This window comes from Sciurus carolinensis, unplaced genomic scaffold (genome assembly GCF_902686445.1).
Source record: "Sciurus carolinensis unplaced genomic scaffold, mSciCar1.2, whole genome shotgun sequence".
In the NCBI taxonomy this organism is placed as follows: domain Eukaryota; kingdom Metazoa; phylum Chordata; class Mammalia; order Rodentia; family Sciuridae; genus Sciurus; species Sciurus carolinensis.
The window spans coordinates 356,850-378,307 of record NW_025920253.1 but is presented as its reverse complement, the minus strand read 5'-3'; the positions used below and the strand labels follow the sequence as shown (position 1 = coordinate 378,307).

Sequence of the window (21,458 nt, the reverse complement as noted above, 5' to 3'; positions counted from 1 at the left end):
ATGACTGAACTGGCCTCTGCCATGCTCTCCCTCTATGATGTACTGTGCTGTCACTGGCTGAGCAACAGGCCAAGTGACCATGGAATGAAACCTCTCAAACCATGAGCCAAAATGAACCTCTCCCAGGTATTCATTACAGCAACAAAAAGCAGACTAACAATGAATTAGCTAATATTTTAGGAAGTATTATTTTTACCCACCAATATAGGAAATGTCTCCAAATTATTAAAGCAAGATTCCCAAAATGATTAATTAAAATAATGTCTTTGTTTGTAATTGAAAGAAGACCTGGTAGAGAGATGCAAGCCTCAAGCAATGCAAGTGAACAGAGAAGCTGCAGAGAACTGAGTGGTGCAATCACAGGCCTCAGGGGTCAGGAATCAGCCACCCTGAATTCCTCACTCCTGCAGAGCTGGTCTTCAAGGACGTGCACTCTTGGGATCAGAATGTTAGTAAAATAGCTGAACTAATGAGGAGTTTGGAATATTGAGCCTGCAGAGAAACAGAGACTGTAGGCATCAGTATGGGACCACCTCACTCAGCAGCCCTGCCCCAGTCAGGATGAAGCACATGAACTCCTCCCAGAGAGGTGCCTTCCTGACCAGGAGCCTCTGACTCTACATCAGCCTACATTTCCTGAAGATCCATCTTCCACCTTCAGCATCCAGGTGAGGCTTTTGGACAACATTCCTATTTAAACTAACCAGATGTCTAAAATCCCATATTTGGTGTTTGAGAGGTGCAATTCATGTGTCTCATTCATTCACTGTTGAAATCATTTTAGTTCCTGTACATGTTATCATATGTCCATGCCTCACATGTGTGTGCATCGCCCAGGTCTGCATTTCTGCTCACCTCCATTTCACAGGCAGTGTTTAATCAATGTTTCCTTCTTATTCTTTCTCCTGTCCATCAATTCCAGAATTTGTTTCATCACAGTGAACACTTCCCTGATATTTGCTTTTATGATTTCTCTGTCCTTGTTCCTCAGTTACTCTGACACACTCTTCTGAGGATTGAAGAGTGCTCTGAGCCACAGTTCACGACTGTAAACACAGAAACCAAAAGGAAATATCAGAGTGGGGGACCCATGTGGCGATGGTGTGCAGGTGTTTTGTTGGATGACTTTCATCATAAATCATGACCATGGTATTTTTATAAATTCATTGGTAGATAATTCAGTAAAACTGGTATAAATTCAAGGTGTACAATGTGATGGTTGGATGTAAATCATTCCAAAATGACTTCCAGAAGCAAGGTGATTAATGCATTACACAGGCAGCTGGTTTCTTGTACAGTTGGTGATTTCTCCCTCCTCAAGCTTTTCTAGAGCCTGGATCATGTTCAGAGTGTGTACTTTCCATATTGCACTCAATGGTAAATGCTGTTCTACCCAGTTCTGTCTCACTCTGCAGACAAAGGCCGTTGCTCCTCTGTGACACACCAGGGAAGTCCCAGGTTGTCCTGAGAGGATGTGTCAACTTGTAAGTGCCTGTTGTGAGAATCCAAAAATTGTTTCTATTTGCATCACTTTTGTTATCAGTCTATACATTTCACTTTCATCGCATTTGGTAGTTTTTTTTTTTTAAATTGATATGTTGTTTATTAAATTAAGGGAAGAACTCCTTTAAAATGAGGTAGAGAATCTCCTGGCTTCCCTTAGCATGAGTTTCTTAAGGGACTGAATTACGTTCCTGTGGGAATGTTTTCTGAGGTTCAAAGGCAGAGATGCAACATTTCCTAATCTTTGCTCAAGTCCACCAGGAAGGATCCCATCTCCTTCTGTAACTGTTTCACAGGTAGAGCTGGACATATATTGAAGGCCAGGGAAGGATTGGAGGCTTTAGGTAGGGGAAAGAATAAAATTGCAATTGAAATGATGAGGTATGAGTGGCAAATTATCAATGCTCATTATACTATCTGGAGTTATGGACAGAGATTACTTAAGATCCCACTCAACAGTCAGAATATGTGAGCTCAAATCCAATCTTGGCTGAACATGCACTGTGGTTCTGCTATCTGTGATATAAACTCATCTTTCCTGAGTATCCTCCTGGGTAAATCTGGATGGTAATAAAACACATAAAAATTCACAGGATGGTTTTGAAGCAAGATCCAATTAGGGAACCATTGCTTTAGAAGACAGATTTCCAGACTTTATTCTTGACATCTTTTAAAATAAAGGTATGATAAATTCTTATTCAAAAGTCACATCTCACACTTTATTTTATTCCTAACACAGCACAGTGCCTGAAACAGAATTTGTATTCAATAACAACTCATTTCAGTGAAAGAAGTTAAGTGGGAGGAGTGTGTAATGAGAGGTGGAGAGAAATTGTACCACAAAAAATTATCTGAATATTCACTTGAGTTCTCAGTAACAAGGAGGAAGCTTTTGTGTTTGATGAAGTTGTTCTCAAACTACATCAAATATTCCCAAGGACTTGTTGAAGCAGAGATTGCTTGTTCTTATCCTGAGGGTGATTCAGCAGATAACTGGGGTTGGGGATCAGGGATGTGCATTTCTGTCCTCTTTCCAAGTTCTGCTGCTGTCCATATTGGTTATGATGCTTTCTCCCATCTTTCCCATTGTATTCACCAGCAACATGGAACCCACAAACCAATCAGCTGTTTCAGAATTCCTCCTACTGGGACTGACAGAAGACCCAGCACTGTAGCCCTTCATCTTCAGCCTCTTCCTGTCCATGTACCTGGTCACCATCCTGGGAAACCTGCTCATCATCCTGGCTGTCAGCTCTGACTCCCACCTCCACACCCCCATGTACTTCTTCCTCTCCAACCTGTCCTTGGCTGATATCTGTTTAAGCACAAGCACAGTTCTCAAGATGCTGGTGAACATCCAAACACAGGATCAGAGCATCACTTACATAGGATGTCTCTCCCAGATCATTTTTGTCTTAATTTTTGCATATTTGGAAAATTTTCTCCTTGCAGTAATGGCCTATGACTGGTATGTGGCCATTTGTCATCCCTTGAGGTACACAGTCAACATGATGCCCCACCTCTGTGTATTGCTGGTTCTGGTCTCCTTGTTCATCGGCTCTGTGGATGCCCTCCTTCACACTCTGATGATGCTGAGGCTGTCCTTCTGCACAGAACTGGAGATCCCCCTCTTTTTTCTGTGAACTTGCTCAGGTCATCAAGCTGGCCTGTTCTGATACCTTCGTTGATAATGTACTGATATATGTTGCAACTTGCATATTTGGTGGTTTTCCCCTCTCTGGAATCATTTTATCATATACTCACATTGTGTCCTCTGCCTTGAAAATGCCCTCATCAGAAGGAAAGCATAAAGCTTTATCTACCTGTGGGTCTCACCTGTCTGTTTTTTCCTTGTTCTATGGGACAGCTTTTGGGGTGTACATCAGTTCTGCAGTGACTGACTCCCCCAGAAGACTGCAGTGGCCTCTGTGATGTACACTGTGGTCCCTCAGATGCTGAACCCCTTAATCTACAGCCTGAGGAGCTAGGACTTGAAGAAAGCCCTGAGGAAGCTCATTGGAGGGACACCTTCCCTTCTGTGATATGATGATTTCTATCTCCACATCTCCATGTTCTTTCTCTTTGATCTAGAGTAAGTCAAAATGACAGCATTCCTATTGGGCCTGAATATGTCAAACTTGTCTTATTGCATTTTTCTCAAATGGTTAGGTAAATAATCACCATGTGCTTTATAACTTGTCTTGAACCCTGACTTGTTTTTGTCTAACTCAAGATATTTGACTCCTGAGTCCAATGAACAGAACATACGTTATTTGCTCATGTTTCATAGAAATGGTTATTGAAGTACTAGGCTATAATTTTTGAAAAATGTGTTTTTCTGCCCTCCTAGAAAAAAGCAAACTGTAGAAGGTCATCAGTCAGGAATATGTTGAATCTTAGCTGTGGTCATATGTTGAGAGTAACCTCTACCTGTTCTTATGGTTGGGGTCACCTGAATCACCACCAGATTTAGTCTCATGTGAGGCAAAATGTTGCCCATTCACAGTCTGTGAAGCATCTAGTGATAATTTTTAGTTATAAACTGCAACCTTGGGATAATTATAGCATTCACCACATTCAGTGCCTTCTTCTGTGAAGTTGGCATAATTAGATGATATAAGTGGTTTGTGATGATATTGACATAGCCAAGACTCATCAGTGAAGTAATCCTCAGTTCTAATAGGAAAAAGAAAGGCTAATATTTAAATGTTCTATCAATTAAGAGAGTTTCCTTTCTTCACAAGGACATCTGAGGGAGGGAATGTCCCAGAAGTGTAGGGCTTCAATCAGTCCTCATTGAGGTGGCAACTTCCTAAGACTGGTTCCCTTCCAGGTCACCAGAAGGAAATCCAGGAGCCATACCTGAACAAGATGTTAGAGACAAAAACCTGAGTGTGCACACATAATTCATTTCCTCATGAACCCACTAGAGTGACTGAATCTCTATAGTGGATTGAATGGCAGCCTCAAACTGTGTTCAGATGCTGTTCCACTGATGTGTGATTGACTTATACAATAATTGCATAAATGTTGTGTGTTTGGGAAAAGAGGATTTATTTGTTGAGGAGGAGTTTTCCTGGATTATTTGGGGGGGCCTTGACCATAATCAACTGGCTCAGTGTAAGACAGGGAAAAGTAGAGAAGAAGTGGAGAAAAGGAAACACATAACACTGGAGATAGAAGTTGGATTGGCGCAGCCAGTAGTTGATAATTTTTCACCTATAAAAATATCATTTTCAAAAGATTATAGGGCATTTTAATCACTCCTTTAAATATCCCTGTACTATTATTATATAAGTGCTTCCTTTTGACCTTGTTGAAGATCAAATGTGATAAATGAATTCCATGTCTCATTGGTGCTATCATCCTGCTTTGAAGGATCAATCATGTTGTATTTAGTAGTCATTCATTCATTCTTAAACTCCATATTTATGTATTGTGGCATTAAAAATCAGAAACACCTCTGGTTTTGAAATATTAACATATATTTTTCTGCTGCTCTGAATCAAGTTGTTTGACTATTTTCCATGTCTTGTGAAGGAAATAAAATGTTTAAAAATTTGGGGTGAAACTATTGACTATAGCAGCATAGCTCTCCACCTTTGGTTAATTCTTTAACAAAGGTATTTTCAAGGTGATTGAGTCATTTTTCATCCCAAGCAGATATTCCTGCTTTTCCATATCATGTCCCAAACATTTTCCCTTAATTTGACAATCTAAAAGGCATAAAGTATAATTTAATTTATTGAAATTTCTCTTATGATGGGGATCAGGGTCATTTCATATAGAATTGACCTTGTCTTATAAAATGTATGCTTTTTATTTCCATCAAACTTCTTACCCTTTTTTTTTTTGTTTTTGTTTTGTTTATGTTTTTGTTTTTGTTTCTTTATTGTAATCAAATGGGATACATGTTGTTTCTCTGTTTGTACATGGAGTAAAGGCATAACATATGTGTAATCATAAATTTACATAAAGTAATGTTGTTTGATTCATTCTGTTATTTTTCCCTTCCCTTCACCCCTCCCAACCCTCTTTTCCCTCTATACAGTCCTTCCTCCATTCTTGTCCCTCTCCCTAACACTAACTCTACCCCTAACACTAACCCCTCCCACCCCCCTTTATGTGTAATCATCCACTTATTAGCGATATCATTCGTCCTTTGGGTTTTTGAGATTGTCTTATCTCACTTAGCATGATATTCTCCAATTTCATCCATTTGCCTGCAAATGCCAAAATTTAATCATTCTTTATGGCTGAGTAAAATGCTATTGTATGTATGTATATATATATATATATATATATATATATATATATATATATATACCACAGTTTCTTTATCCATTCATCAATTTAAGGATATCTATGTTGGTTCCACAATCTGACTATTGTGAATTGAGCAGCTCTGAACATTGATGTGGCTGTATCTCTGTAGTATGCTGATTTTAAGTCCTTTGTGCATAGGCCAAGTAGTGGGATAACTGGGTCAAAAGGTGGGTCCATTCCAAGTTTTCTAAGGAATCTCCACACTGCTTTCTAGAGTTACTGCACTAATTTGCAGCCCCAACAGCAATGCATGAGTGTACCTTTCTCCCCACATGCTCGCCAACACCTGTTGTTGCTTGTGTTCTTGATAATCGCCATGCTAATAGGGGTGAGATGGAATCTTAGGGTGGTTTTGATTTGCATTGCTCTTATTACTAAAGATGTTGAACATTTTTCCATATGTTTGTTGATTGCTTGTAGATCTTCTGCTGTGAAGTGTCTGTTCATTTCCTTAGCCCATTTGTCAATTGGATTATTTGCATTCTTGGTGTAGATTCTGGAGATTAGCGCTCTATCTGAAGTATGAGTGGCAAAGATTTTCTCCCACTCTGTAGGCTCTTTCTTTGCATTTCTGATAGTTTCCTTTGCTGAGAGAAAGCTTTTTAGTTTGAATCTATCCCAGTTGTTGATTCTTGCTTTTATTTCTTGTCCTATGGGAGTCCTATTGAAGAAGTCTGGTCCTAAGCCGACATGTTGAAGATCTGGACCTACTTTTTCTTCTATAATCTGCAGGGTCTCTGATCTGATTCCGAGGTCCTTAATTGATTTTGAGTTTAGTTTCATGCATGGTGAGAGATATGGGTTTAATTTCATTCTGTTGCATATGGATTTCCAATTCTCCCAGCACCATTTGTTGAAGAGGCTATCTTTTCTCCATTGCCTATTTTTGACCCCTTTGTCTGGTATGAGAAAATTGTATTTATTTGGGTTTGTGTCCATGTCTTCTATTCTGTACCATTGATCTACCTTTCTATTTTGGTACCTGCGGGGGCATCCGGAATTCCATCCAGTGCTTGACAAAGATCCTCTGGAGGATGATTGCAAAGGCTCACCCTAAAAGGAATTGCCGGAGGTTTTGCTCCAAAGCATGGTGTTTTCTCTGCTGTGTTTCTCTGATAATATATTACTCATTTCAAGTCTGAACGGATTGCTTAAGGGGATGAAGGGAATACAACAAAAATTCCAGAAAATATTACCTACAATCTGAAAAACAATGGGTCTTTACCATTAACAAAATTAAAAATAATTTTGCAACCGTGCAATGAGTCTCTGAAAGCCTCTGGAGAAAATAGTTATAAATCTGCCTTTCTCTCCAACAGGCTGTTTAAATTTTAACAATGGTTTTGTTTATGTGTGGTAGTGAGGTAAGAGAATAAGGTTCCAAGACATTCCTTCCTTGCTACAAAGAATATGTCACCCCTATAATAAATGTTGGCACACAATATCCATTGGCACCGCTGCCCTCCTGTAACCCTTAACTCAGCAATTTAGATATTAACCAGAGGGACCTAATAGAAATGTTCACATGAGATTACTTGTCTATCACTTTAACCGCAAGAATAATAAGAATAGTCTTAGGTCAAGTAGAGTTTAGATTTTAAGGAAATAAACATTGTATTAGCTCATCAATGTAGTTAGATATTCTTAAAACAATTGTGATTAGGTAAGGATGATCTGTAAGGTTGTTGTTTTCTGCCTATGCTTTGAAAACTTCTTTAATATTAACCACAAGACTGCCATTATAGCCTGAAGAAAATTGTATATAAACGCAGCCTTCCCCAGAATAAAGTGGGATTGATTGCACCAGAACTAGAGTCTGTGTCTTTCATTCTCCATCCATCGCCGACGCTGTCTCCCTGCGCCCCGTTTACCAGAGTGGAACCCATGGACTCCTGCTAGGACTGGACCCCGGCAGGTACCAATACCATGCCATTTTTCTTACTATTGATTTGTAGTAGAGTTGAAGATCTGGTATTGCGATACAACCTGCTTTGCTCTTTCTGCTAAGGATTGCTTTAGCTATTCTGGGTTTCTTATTTTTCCAGATGAATTTCATAATTGCTTGCTCTATTTCTGTAAGGTATGTCATTGGGATTTTAATTGGAATTGCATTGAATCTGTATAGCACTTTTGGTAGTATGGTCATTTTGACAATATTAATTCTTCCTATCCAAGAACATGGGAGATCTTTCCATCATCTAAGGTTTTCTTTAATTTCTTTCTTTACTGTTCTGTAGTTCTCATTGTAGACGTCCTTCACCTCTTTTGTGAGATTGATTCCCAAGTATTTTATTTTTTCAGAGGCTATTGTGAATGGGGTAGATTTCCTAATTATACTTTCCAAAGATTCATCACTTATGTATAAAAATGCATTAGATTTATGTGCATTGATCTTATATCCCACTACTTTACTGAATTCTCTTATGAGTTCTAAAAGTTTTCTGGTGGAATTTCCTGGTTCCTCTTAGTATATAATCATATCATCAGCAAATAGGGATAGTTTGAGTTCTTCTTTTCCTATTCGTATCCCTTTAATTTCTTTGGTCTGTCTAATTGCTCTGGCTAGATTTTCAAGGACGATATTGAATAGAAGTGGTGAAAGAGGGCATCCCTGCCTTGTTCCAGGTTTAGGGAGAATGCTTTCAATTTTTCACCATTTAGAATTATATTAGCCATGGGCTTAGCGTAGATGGTCTTTACAATGTTAAGGAATGTTCCCACTATCCCTATTTTTTCTAGTGTTTTGAGCATAAAGGGGTGCTGTATTTTATCAAATGTTTTTTTCTGCATCTTTTGAAATAATCATGTGATTCTTGACTTTAAGTTTATTGATATGGTGAATTACATTGATTTCCTGATGTTGAACCAACCTTGCATCCCTGGGATGAAACCCACTTGATCATGGTGCACTATCTTTTTAATATGTTTTTGTGTACGATTTGCTAAAATTTTGTTGAGAAATTTTGCATCGATGTTCATTAAGGATACTGGTCTGAAATTTTCTTTCCTCAATGTGTCTCTGTCTGGTTTAGGTATCAGGGTAATTTTGGCTTCATAGAATGTGTTTGGGAGGGTTCCCTCCTCTTCTATTTTATGGAATACTTTGAGAAGTATTGGAATGACCTCTTCTTTAAAATTTTGTAGAACTTGGCTGAGAACCTATCTGGTCCTGGACTTTTCTTTGTTGGTAGCCTTTTGATGACTTCTTCTATTTCATTACTTGAAATTGGTCTATTTAAATTGTGTATGTCCTCCTCATTCAGTTTAGGCAATTCATATGTCTCTAGAAACCTGTTGATGTCTTCGAAATTTTCTATTTTGTTGGAGTATAGATTTTCAAAATAGCTTCTAATTATGTTTTGTATTTTAATTGTGTGTTGTGGTATTTCCTTCTTTGTTCTGAATTTTAGTGATTTGGGTTTTCTCTCGTCTTCTCTTTCTTAGTGTGGTTAAAGGTTTATCAAATTTGTTTATTTTTTCGAAGAACCAACTATTTATTTTGCCAATTTTAGTATTGTTTCTATTGTTTCAATTTCGTTGATTTCAGCTCTGAGTTTAACTATTTCCTGTCTTCCACTACTTTTGGTGTTGGTCTGTTCTTCTTTTTCTAGGACTTTGATCTGTAGTGTTAGGTCGTTTATTTATTGAGTTTTACTTCTTTTATTGAATGCACTCCATGAAATAAATTTTCCTCTAAGTACTGCTTTCTTAGGGTCCTAAAGATTTTGATATGATGTTTCTTTGTTCTCATTTACCTCTAAGAATTTTTTAATTTCCTTCCTAATATCTTCTGTTATGCATTCATCATATAATAGCATATTGTTTAATCTCCTGGTGTTGGAGTATTTTCTGTTTCTTACTCTTTCATTTATTTCTAACTTCAATCCATTATGATCTGATAGAATATAAGGTAGTGTCTCAATCTTCTTGTATTTGCTAACATTAGCTTTGTGGCATAATATATGGTCTATTTTAGAGAAGGATCTATGTGCTGCTGAGAAGAAAGTGTATTCGCTCTTGGTTGGATGCTATATTCTATAAATGTTTGTTACATATGAATTATTGATTGTGTTATTGATATCTATGGTTTCTTTATTCAATTTTTGTTTGGAAGATCTGTCCAGTGGAGAGAGACGCATGTTAAAATCACCTAGTATTATTGTGTTATGTTCTATTTGGTTTGTGAAATTCAGAAAGATTTGTTTGACATACATGAATGAGCCACTGTTTGGGGCATAGATGTTTATGATTGTTAAGTCTTGCTGATTTATGCTTCCCTTAAGCAGTATGTAATGTCCTTCTTTATGTCTTTTGACTAACTTTGGCTTGAAGTCCACATTATCTGACATGAGGATGGATACTCCAGCTTTTTTGCTGAGTCCATGTGCATAGTATGTTTTCACTATCCTTTCACCTTTAGTGTATGGGTGTCTATTCCTATGAGGTGAGTCTCTTGCAGACAACATATTGCTGGATCTTTCTTTTTAATCCAATCTGCCAGTCTATGTCTTTGGATTGATGAATTCAGGCCATTAACATTCAGGTTTATTATTGAGATATGATTTGTATTCTGGGTCTTTTGGTTCATTTTAAAATTTTATTTATTTATTTATTTATTTATTTATTTATTTATTTATTTTTGACACAACTTGTTTCCTCCTTTATTTGACAATTCCTTTATGATAATTCCTCCCTTTGATTATTTACTTCTTTTTCATCTCTTCCTCATTGAATATTTTGCTGATAATGATATGTAATGCTGGCTTTCTTTTCATAAATTCTTTTAGCTTTTGTTTATCATGGAAGGATATTATTTCATCGTCAAATTTGAAGGTAAGTTTTGCTGGTTGTAAGATTCTTGGTTGGCATCTGTTTTCTTTCTTGGTAAATGTTGTTCCAGGCCCTTCTAGCTTTTATGGTCTGGATTGAAAAATCTGCTGATATCCATATTGGTTTCCCCCTGAATGTAATTTGGTTCTTTCTCTTACAGCCTTTAAAATTCTGTCTTAATTTTGTATGTTAGGTATTTTCATAATAATGTGCCTTGGTATGGGTCTGCTTTAATTTTGTGTATTTGGAGACCTATAAGCCTCTTGAACTTGATTTTCCATTTCAGTCTTCAGATTTGGGAAATTTTCTGATATTATTTCATTGAGTAGATTGTTCATTCCTTTGGTTTGTTTCTCTAAGCCTTCCTGAATCCCAATAATTCTTAAATTTGGCCTTTTCATGATATGCCATAGTTCTCGGAGATTCTGTTCATGATTTCTTACCATCTTCTCTATTTGTTCAACTTTGTTTTCAAGGTTAAATATTTTTTCTTCAATATCTGAGGTTCTGTCTTCCAGGTGTTCTATCCTATTGGTTTTGCTTTCTATGGAGTACTTAATTTGGTTTATTGTTTCCTTCATTTCAAGGATTTCTGTTTGTTTGTTTTTTTTCAATATCTCTAACTCTTTATTGAAATGATCTTTTGCTTCTTGTATTTGCTCTTTTAACTGTCGATTGGTGCAATCATTCAATGCCTGCATTTGCTCTTTCATCTCATCGTTTGCTTCCCTGATCATTTTAATTATGTACATTCTGAACTCCCTTTCTGTCATTTCTTCTGCCATGCTGTCATTGGATTTTATTGATGTAACATCTAGATTTGTTTGGGGCATTTCTTCCCTTGTTTTCTCATATCGTTCAGGTATCAGTGGACCATGAAGATATTACAAATTTCCTCTATTGACTTATAATCTCTCTGAAAATTGCTAGTATATCCCCTTTTAGGGGATATATTCTTAGCTTCCTTGTGGAGCTGCCTCTTTAGGGGTGGTGTCCTTCAGGTGGTGTATATTTTCTGCTAGTGGGTAGATGTGCCTCCACTTGTGTACCAATGGTCATCCAAAGGGGAACTAGGCCATAGGCTGAGGCTAGGCCTGTTTGGTCCTGTGTCTCTGGTTTTACCATCCTTGTGGGAAAACCTCACCCAGCAGGGAAGACTCACCCGGTGGAGAGGTCTCGCTTGTCAATTCCCCTCCTAGAGATTCCCCTCAATCCACAATTACCACCTGGGCTGGGCTGCCATCCTCTGCAACTTTCCCAGGGGCCCGAACATACCTCCTGGGCCTGGGAGCCTCACCCTTCGCATACAAGTCTCCTTAGGCTGCCTCTCTTCAAAGAATCTGCCCGCAGTCCTGGAACTTTAGCTCTGCCCCTCAACTTGTCTCTGTGCAACTCTTCCACCAAGAGCCTCCTAGGTCCAGGGACCCTGCTCTGCACTTAATCATCTGGCTATGTGGCCCCTCCTCTGAGCAGCCACCTGGAGCCCCATACAGTCGCTCCAAGACCTAGTGACTGCCGCATGCCGTTTCCTCTGGGCAGCCGCCAGGTGTTCCGGTGCAGTCACTCGGAGTCCAAGCAACTCACTGTGCACCTCCTCCTCCTGCTAACTGCCCGTAGCCCTGGGCAGTCACTATGAGTTCAAGTGAACCACCACGCTCCTTCTCCTCCTCCACGCAGACCCCGGGGGTTCAGGAGCAGTTGCTTCGAGACCACGTTACCCGCTGTGCTCCTCCTCCAGGCAGCCCCCCGGTGTTCAGGAGCAGTTGTTTTGAGTCCAAACAACTCACCACTCGCCTCCTCCTCTGTGCAGCCACCCGTAGCCCTTATGCAGTCACTCTGAGTCCATGTGACCTGCCGTGCTCCTCCTCCTCCTCCTCCAGGCAGCCCCCTGGTGTTCAAGAGCGGTTGCTCTGAGTCCAAACAGCTGGCTGCACAGCTCCTCCTCTGGGCAGCAACCTGGAGCCCCAGTGGTTGCTCCGAGTCCAAGCGCTGTGCTGACCAGCCTCCTCTATGATGCTCTCAGTTGTCTGAGTTCACTGCTCCAGTGGGGGGAGGGGTGTTTCATTGGGCAACTCTACTTCACAAAGTTCCCTGCATTCCAGGACTACCGCCCCATCTGGAATGCGTCCCCAATAGGAGAGACTCACCCGGTCGCTTTGAGTTGGTCCCAAGTCTCTCAATATCTCCTCTTTTGAAACCTGAGTTCTGGAGCAACATGAAATGCAGCCACCCTCTAGTCTGCCATCTTGAAACTCCCCACTTCTTATCCTTTTTAAAACTAATTTCTAATAGTCATTTACATAATTTGTGATAGCAGTCCTCTCCATTTCTCTCACTTACATCACAACCTTATTTTTTAGACATGGGTCTCCTGTATCATGTGTGTTATAGTACTTAGTAGGTGCCCTAACATGCTTAAATTTAATTTGATATTTTTCTTATTTATTTATTTATTATTTTTAATACAGTAATTTTATGTTTTGACACTATTTTTCTTTTAGCCACTGCTCAGTAGGTGTTGGTACTTAACTACCTACTTTGAGAAAGTGTAGTCTTGCCTTTCCCATCTGAAGCTAGAGTCCTGGGCAATTTACTTTTACCCTTGATGTGAGAAAGGAATCACATTTCTTTTCATTACTGAGAACATTTCATTAAGGAGTCTGGCCATTTCTGTAACACGGTTCAGCAATGAAGAAGCAGTGTGCTCAGGTGTCCATGTGTCCTGGACTCTCTTTCTCGACAGTGACATGGTTGCATCTATCCCTGCACTAATATCACATGTCTTAATGACTGCAGCTCACCAGTCCACAAAACTAAGTTTCTTATGACAACAAATAGGCCCTAGAGGCTATTTAGTTCCAATCACAAAGTTGTCTTGACTCAGGTCAAATTATTTCTGTTAATATGCATTTTGGGGCAATGATATCGATAATTGACTTTTTAAAATTTTTATGATTTTATTTTTTAAATTATTTTTTCATTTTTACAGATGGCATTTTGATTCATTGTACACAAATGGGCTATATCTTTTCGTTTCAGTGTCTGTGCATGATGTAGATTCATACCATTTGTGTAATCATACATGTACATAGGGTAACTATGTCTGTCTTATTCCACAATTTTTCATATCCCCCCTTTTGTTACCCTCTATAATTGACTCTTAATTCAAATCTATGACATCCAATTATGAGTTGTAATGTGCTTATGTGCTACTACTACAAAGTTGCAAAAATGCATTGGTAAAATTCTAAAAAGGAAGTGAAATATGTATTATCGTCCATTTAGACTATGGAAAATATATTAGAAGCTTTTGCTTATAAAATGCAAAATAAGTTCACATTTAACAGAGCCATACATAGAATAAGCTTTAAATGGTTGGTATTTTTATGGTACTTTCTGTATATTATCACTTACTAGACAATGAAATGGTTAGCCAAAATGATAGATCTCCTCAATCTCTCTCTAGAATTCCCAAAGCATATCCAAAGGCCCCTTTGGCACCCTCATGTGAACACCTAATAGACATCTTATAATCAACATTCATTTGGAAATCCTGATGTTGATCTTCAAGTGTCGCGCTCCCTGCCCGCAGAGAGACGAGACGCAAACCTGGTTCTTAAGAGCTCTTTATTTTGCGCGCTTACTTTCTCCTAGTCCTCTCTTTGTTCCCCCTGTGAGGAACTTACACTACAATATCTATAGTACAGTAACCAATCCGCATTTACGCACGAGGGGGGAGCATAACAGATACAGGCAGCAAGGGCAGGCATACAGTGGACCTGTACTGTCCATCAGGGAGCTTAGCCAATCCCTGGAACTTCCTCAAAAATGTGTCGGTTGTTTGTGCAAAAGTTAATTGCTCTGGCTCACTGCCAGGCGCCATCTTAGCCTTGCCACACCTAGGGCCAGGGGTCCGGCCGAAACCCCGACAGTTCCCCCTTTTCTCTTTAAAAAGAAAAGGAAAGCTCGGGACCGTGCCTGTCTTAGGCGGAGTGGTCAACCACCGTCCTTACCCGTCATCGGATAACTGTAGAGCATGCTACAGCTCCTGTCTTAGGTTGGTACGGTGATCACCTCCTACCTTACCCGTCTGGCTAGCGGTCCAGTATCGTGAGCCATACTTGTGGGGAACTGCCGGCCTCTAGGGCAGCCATGGCCTGATGGAAAATGATACGATCTCTAGCTTGAACTCGGCGCATGCGCATGATAAAGCGTGTGAGGAAGACAACAGCAACAACCATGAATATACAAAAGGCTCCCATACCTGCCCATTGTTTTACAAAACTGAAAGAAGAGGAAAGCCAACTTAGCACTTCGGACATAGGGGCTACATTAACTCTAGTAGCATTGAGGCTAACAATTTGAGATCTAAGAATAGCAGTAAGATTATCAAATGTATAAGACTAATTTGTTTGTAGCTGAGCAGACAAGATTCTAGACAAGTTTGTTGCATAGCTAAGGTTATGGTAAGCTACAGGTGTAACGCATAGTCCCATCAGACGATAAATACATCCCACGTTTAACAGTTCTTGTAAGATGTCCATTTGTTCTTGAAGCAAGTCCACTCGTTGGTTTACTAAAAGAATCCCTGCTTTTAAGTGTTGATCCACTGTCTGCTGAGTAGATAAGGCAGTAGCAGTTTGTTGAACCACCTTATTGATTGTGGCTGCAGATTGTACAGATGTAGTTAAGGCTACAGCTGCTGCAGTGGCAGCTGCCGCTGATGCAACTATAGCGGTAATGACTGCTGCGGTGATTCCAAAATCTCTCCTATTTCTGGAAAGCAATACTGGCAATTCATCATCTGTAACAGAAACTGGTATGGGCAAGAAAGTAGGAATACGCATAATGACGGCTCGGGAATATTTAGTTGCGTTCCAACACTGAGAAAGATAGCAGTTAGTACCAGAGCAGTTGAGGGTCGTGCCATTAGAAGCATTAGTTAATAGGAACATAAAAGGAGGATAGACACACACAGGAGTGGAATACAATGTTATAGTATTGTTACAAGCTATCTCGCTGGCCTGGAAAGGGCCCGTGCCAGTATGATCTGAAGTGTGATTCCAATAACAGGCCTTAAACGACCCTCCCTGTAGAGCAAACAATGGCTGAAGATTAGTTTATCCTGCTTGGGAGGTGAATAGGAACCAATTATCAAAAGGATTCATATCTTGACAAAAGCTAAGGTAGACGAGGTTTTGGATAAAATTGTTCACAGATTGTTGGTATGTAAAGTTTGGGGTGAAATAAAATCCATGTTGAATAGGAGCTGCTCCTTTAGCATGTTGACAACCTGTCCAAATGGGAGGACTAGAAAATTTGGGGTCACAAGGAGGGAAAACACGAGGTGTGTGAAATCCAGTAGATGGCAGCTCCAGTCGCTTTGGGATTAAACCTTCAAGAAAGACAACTCGCCCTGAAATAGTAATCTTACTTGTCCCTGTAACTTTACCCTGGGCGAAAGTCATACATTCTTGGAAATCAATCCCTTTAGTAGGCTGTCTTAAAATTAACCCTTGTACTTCTCGCTGTAATTGAATGCAAGGCCTAAAAGAAGTGTCATTAACAAACTTGTTATTGGTAGAGATATCAAGGTAAAGGGTACCTGGCAGAGAAAGGGTAGAAAAATTATAAGGTTCTTCCTTGGGATCCATGATGACAGTCGGCAATCCAGTCCTAGGTCCTGTAGAAAACAAAGGTGGGAGGGTAGGGGAGGTGTTAGTTAGCGGTAAAGGATATGGCCAGGCTTTAACTATTGCCCACAGGTCTCGAGTCTTCACCGGTGTCATTGTCATCATCAATAGGATGCTTATCAGCATGATGTTCTTCATCATTGTTTTGATGCACCAGTCTAGTCAACCTTTCAGGTATCCAGATCGGTGTTTGCTGATCCTGTGGGAAGACACAAACAGACCCTCGGACCCACCGCAGAACTGGATCTGGACCTTTCCATACTCCTGTGAGAATGTCTTTCCATTTAACCCACACTTGAGTACTTGTGGGATTAGCATGTCGCTCTGCAGCCGTGGTCCCATTCTTATCCACATTTAAAAAATTTAAGATAAAAAGTACTAAATTTAGTTTATCTTTAGGTGCTCTAAAGTCAGCGCCTATTCCCCCTTTTTGTTTTATTAAACAATTTTTTAACGTTAAATGAGTGTGTTCCACTATGCCTTGTCCTTGAGGGTTATAAGGAATTCCTGTGATAAGTTGTATATTAAAAGTTTGTGTAAATTGCAAGAAACTTTTGGATGTGTAAGCCGGTCCATTGTCAGTTTTAATGATTTTAGGAATGCCCCAGGCTGCAAAGGCCTGTAAACAATGTTGTATGACATCTTTAACCTTTTCACCCGTGTGAGCAGAGGCCATGATTACTCCTGAGGCAGTGTCAACTGACACATGAGTATATCTAAGATTTCCAAATTCAGGAAAGTGAGTAACATCCATTTGCCAAATATGATTGGGCAGCAGTCCTTTGGGATTTACCCCCACAGACTGTACTGGCAATAGTGGAGCACAATGTCGACATGTCTTAACAATTTGTCTGGCAGCATCTTTAGATATATTAAACTTTCTTTTAAGGGTGGTGGAATTAACATGAAATTGGGCATGGAACATTTTAGCTTGTTCTAGCATAGTAAACGCAAAAACAGTTTTTGTTGCCCTATCAGCTTCAGCATTAGCCCTGGCAAGTGGACCAGGCAGTCCAGAATGAGCTCTAATATGTCCTACATAGAAAGGGTATTTGCGATCTAAAATTAAGGCACGCAAGGTTCGAAAATAGGGGGCAACTGTGGATCCATCAGGAATATAAAGCACATTTTCTAAACAAGGCACTGATTGTACCACATAATGACTGTCAGATAACAGATTAAAAGGTTGATTTATCATGATATTGAAAGCTAAGACTACTGCAGCAAGTTCCACCACTTGTGCAGATGAAGGAGGGAGAATGATAGTTTTTGTTTTATTTCCAATTATTACAGCTCCAACTCCACTTTTTGAACCATCAGTAAAGACTGTTTGGCAATTTGGCAAAGGCTGTGTTCTGGTAATTTTAGGGAATATAACAGGAGTGTTTTTACAAAATTGTATCCAAGGATGTTTAGGATAATGATTATCAAAAGTTGTTGTAGTTGAACAGTGTAAAACAGCCCAATTGTCATCATGTTGAACTAACCACTGTATTTGAAGTTTGGTATAGGGGACAATAATAATCTTAGGGTGGCTTCCAAATGTAGTAACGCAGGCCTTTAGCCCCTTATATATTAACTGGGCCGTCGCCTTCGGAAATGTTTGTAACTGTTTTGTAGGCGATGCTGGGAGATTGACACTTTGTAAAGGTCCTCCTTGCCATATGATTTCATAGGGACTATGTTGTTCTGGAATGATGATTAACATGAGAGGTTGGGATGGATCACATCTAACTGTGTGATCTAGTTGTAATCTTTTTTCTACTAAAGCAAGTGTCTTATGGCCTTCCGGAGTGAGCACCCTTGGGGAGTTTAACTCAGGATCTCCTTTAAGTATATCAAACAAAGGCTTTAACTCCCCCGTGGTAATCTTCAGATATGGCCTAATCCAATTTATATCTCCAAGGAGTTTTTGAAAATCATTTAAAGTTTTAAGTTTACTGGTTCTAATGGTTATTTTAAGAGGTTTTACCATAGTAGCTGTCAGTTTTGTACCTAAATATTCTTGAACTTCTCCCATTTGTAATTTTCCTGGAGAAATAAATAGTCCATGTACTTGTAACGTGGATATTAAGAACTGTAAGGCTTCCTCTAGGAGGTTTTTGTCTTTATGGCATATTAGGATATCATCCATATAATGATAAATCAGCAACTTTGGGAACTTAGTTTTTGCTGGTTCTAAAGCTTTATCTACATAAATTTGACATAAAGTGGGACTATTAGCCATGCCTTGTGGTAGCACCGTCCACTCAAACCGTTGATCAGGCTGTGTGTGATTGAGTGAAGGCAAGGTGAAAGCAAACCTCCAACAGTCTCTTTTATGTAATGGGATAGAAAAAAAGCAATCCTTTAAGTCTAAAATAATAGTAGGCCAGTATTTGGGTAAAGCTGTAACTACAGGTAATCCTCTTTGTATGGGACCCATAGGGTACATCTGTGTATTAATAGCTCTTAAGTCCTGTAATAATCTCCATTGGCCAGATTTCTTTTTTATGACAAAGATAGGGGTATTCCAAGGAGAAGTGGAGGGTTGTAGATGTCCTGCCTGTATTTGTTCTTTGACTAATTCTTGAGCCGCTAGTAACTTTTTTTTGGTAAGGGGCCACTGAGATATCCATTGTGGCTCATCATTTTTCCAAACTATAGGAATAGGTGATTGCACAGTGGCCCCTAGGAAAAACCCAAACCCTGAAGATCATTTTTTGGAGGAGGCAAGGGTAATGGGTGTATTGACCCTTGTTGTTCACACCCTAGCCCTTGACCTTTAGTATAGTGCATCTTTTTCATCATATGTGCAACAGGTTTTGAACTAATATTAGTTGTCAGTTTGGCATTTATTTGAGTAAGGACATCTCTTCCCCACAAGGAAATTGGTATTTTACAAACATAAGGTTGAAAGACTCCAGAATGACCTTCCTCATCTCTCCAAGATAATGAAGCAGCACTCTGATTAGGAGACTGGGCTGTACCTAAACCCTGTAGATTTTGATTGGCCGTAACTACTGGCCAGCCTTTGGGCCACACTGCTTCACTTATTATACTTTTGTCAGCCCCTGTATCTAGTAATCCTATAAAAGGCTTATGCCCCACTATTAGTTGTATAATGGGCCTTTCTTGGAGGTCCATAGTAAAATTAGCCCATGATCCCCCTGTAGATCCAAATCCTACATCTCCTCTGATATTCTTTTTACTAGGCCATAAGGAATGTTGGCTAGGTAAAATTAACATCTGTGTTATTCTATCTCCTGGAGAAATGACTGTAATTCCTTTAGGTGAAGAAACCATGGCTTTAACTTGTCCTTGGAAATCCGGATCAATAACTCCTGGATGGACTATAAGACCTCTCAGGGTAGAAGAACTTCTACCTAGAAGCAATCCTACCGAGTCTGCAGGAATATCACCTTTCCAGTCTGTATCTATCATCTGAACACCCATATCAGGCGTTAATATAAGTCTGGAGGTGGCACAGATGTCCAGTCCTGCACTCCCTGAGGTGGCTTTTCCTTCTTGTGTTGCATTCCCTCCTCTGTGGGTGGGTACCATTGTCTGGGCACTTGTTGAATCACCCCGTATATTTGTTGTGGGCCCCGGGGTGGGCCCCTCACCCCGTTTTTTGTCATCTTAGGATTAGGTGGCAAAGGGTTGCCTTGTCTATCTCTCACTGAGCGGCACTGAGCAAGCCAATGTCTTCCTCTTTGACACCTAGGACAGGTGCTGAGCTCCTGTCCCTGACTTTGCTCTGCTTGTCTATTGATTAAGGGACAGGCAGCCTTTAGATGGCCCATCTGTCCACAAACAAAGCAGGAACCAGGGGGTCCTTTGCTTTGTCTGAGCCCTCTCTGTCCCCTCATAGCCAATGCTTCAGTTAATACCTTGGTTTGTCTGTCTAGAGCAGCAGCATTCACCTGGGTCTGTCTGTCTAGAGCGGCTACAAATGCAGCACTTTGTCCTGTGGACTCACTGATATCCTTGCACACTCTCAAATAAGCAGTTAGATCCTTATTTTTCCATGGTCTTATTGCCTCCTTACACCATTTATTAGCTTGCTCATAGGCTAGCTGTTTTATCAAAGGCATGGCACTCTCAGCGTCTCCAAAAATACGAGAGGCTGTTTGAATTAACCTATCTACAAAGTCTGCATAAGGTTCATTACTTCCCTGAGTTACCTTAGATAATTGTCCATGTAAATCCCCAGCCCCTTGTAAGGTTTTCCATGCTCTGGTGGCTGCCCCTGCTACTTGAGCGTATACCCCTGGGTGGTAATTAAGCTGTGCCTGAACCCCTTCATATTGTCCTGTTCCCATGAGCATCTCAGTAGTTATTTGTGGATTGCCCGACGCTGCATTACGTCTAGCAATATCCATGGACAATTCTTGCCAAGAGGTTTTCCACATAAGGTATTGTCCTCCTGACAGAGTGGCCCTAGTTAAATTAGTCCAGTCTACCGGTAGCAAATTCATTGGCATCAGCATTTCCACTAACGACACCGTGAAGGCTGACTGTGGACCATAAGTACTAACAGCTTCCTTTAATTGTTTTACAATTTTAAAATCTAATGGCTGATGATAGCGTTGTTGCTGTGCATCCTCAAAGACCGGATAGATGGAGGGGCCTTGTACAGAGCCCCATCCATGATGTCTGTTTTTAAAAGGCTTGGGAACCGTAGCTATAGCCGGTGCACTTGGCGTTAAAGGCACTAGAGGGCGCTCCTCCCTTATATTTAATCTCTCAACTCTTTGTTCTAACTCTTCACCAGATAGCTCCTCTTCTGAGTCTGACTTCCTCTCTGACTGACAAGAACGTTCCTCTTTAATATCCTCCAAAACCTGCCTTCCCTCTTCTAAGGGGCCATTTGGGTTTTCAAAAGGTTTAGTTTCAGTCTGTTTTTGTAAGCAGGACTTAATAAGCGACCAAATGGCCATTGTACCCACTGGTAAAGGCTGTTGCCTGTCCGCTATCCGTAAATCCTCTCCTAGATGTTCCCATTGCGGGATAATTAACAATCCTTCATCCAAGAACCACGGAGAAACTCTTTCTACAGTATCGAGAAATGTGCGTGCTGTTTTTGCCTTCAAAGGGGTTCCGTGATTTTTTAGCAATTCCCTA

General features: G+C 40.0%; 1 pseudogene; it reads left to right on the top strand.

Moving 5' to 3' along the window:
• On the top strand, positions 1–3,545 carry LOC124975337 (olfactory receptor 7G2-like; annotated as a pseudogene).
• The last annotated feature ends 17,913 nt before the right edge of the window (positions 3,546–21,458 follow it).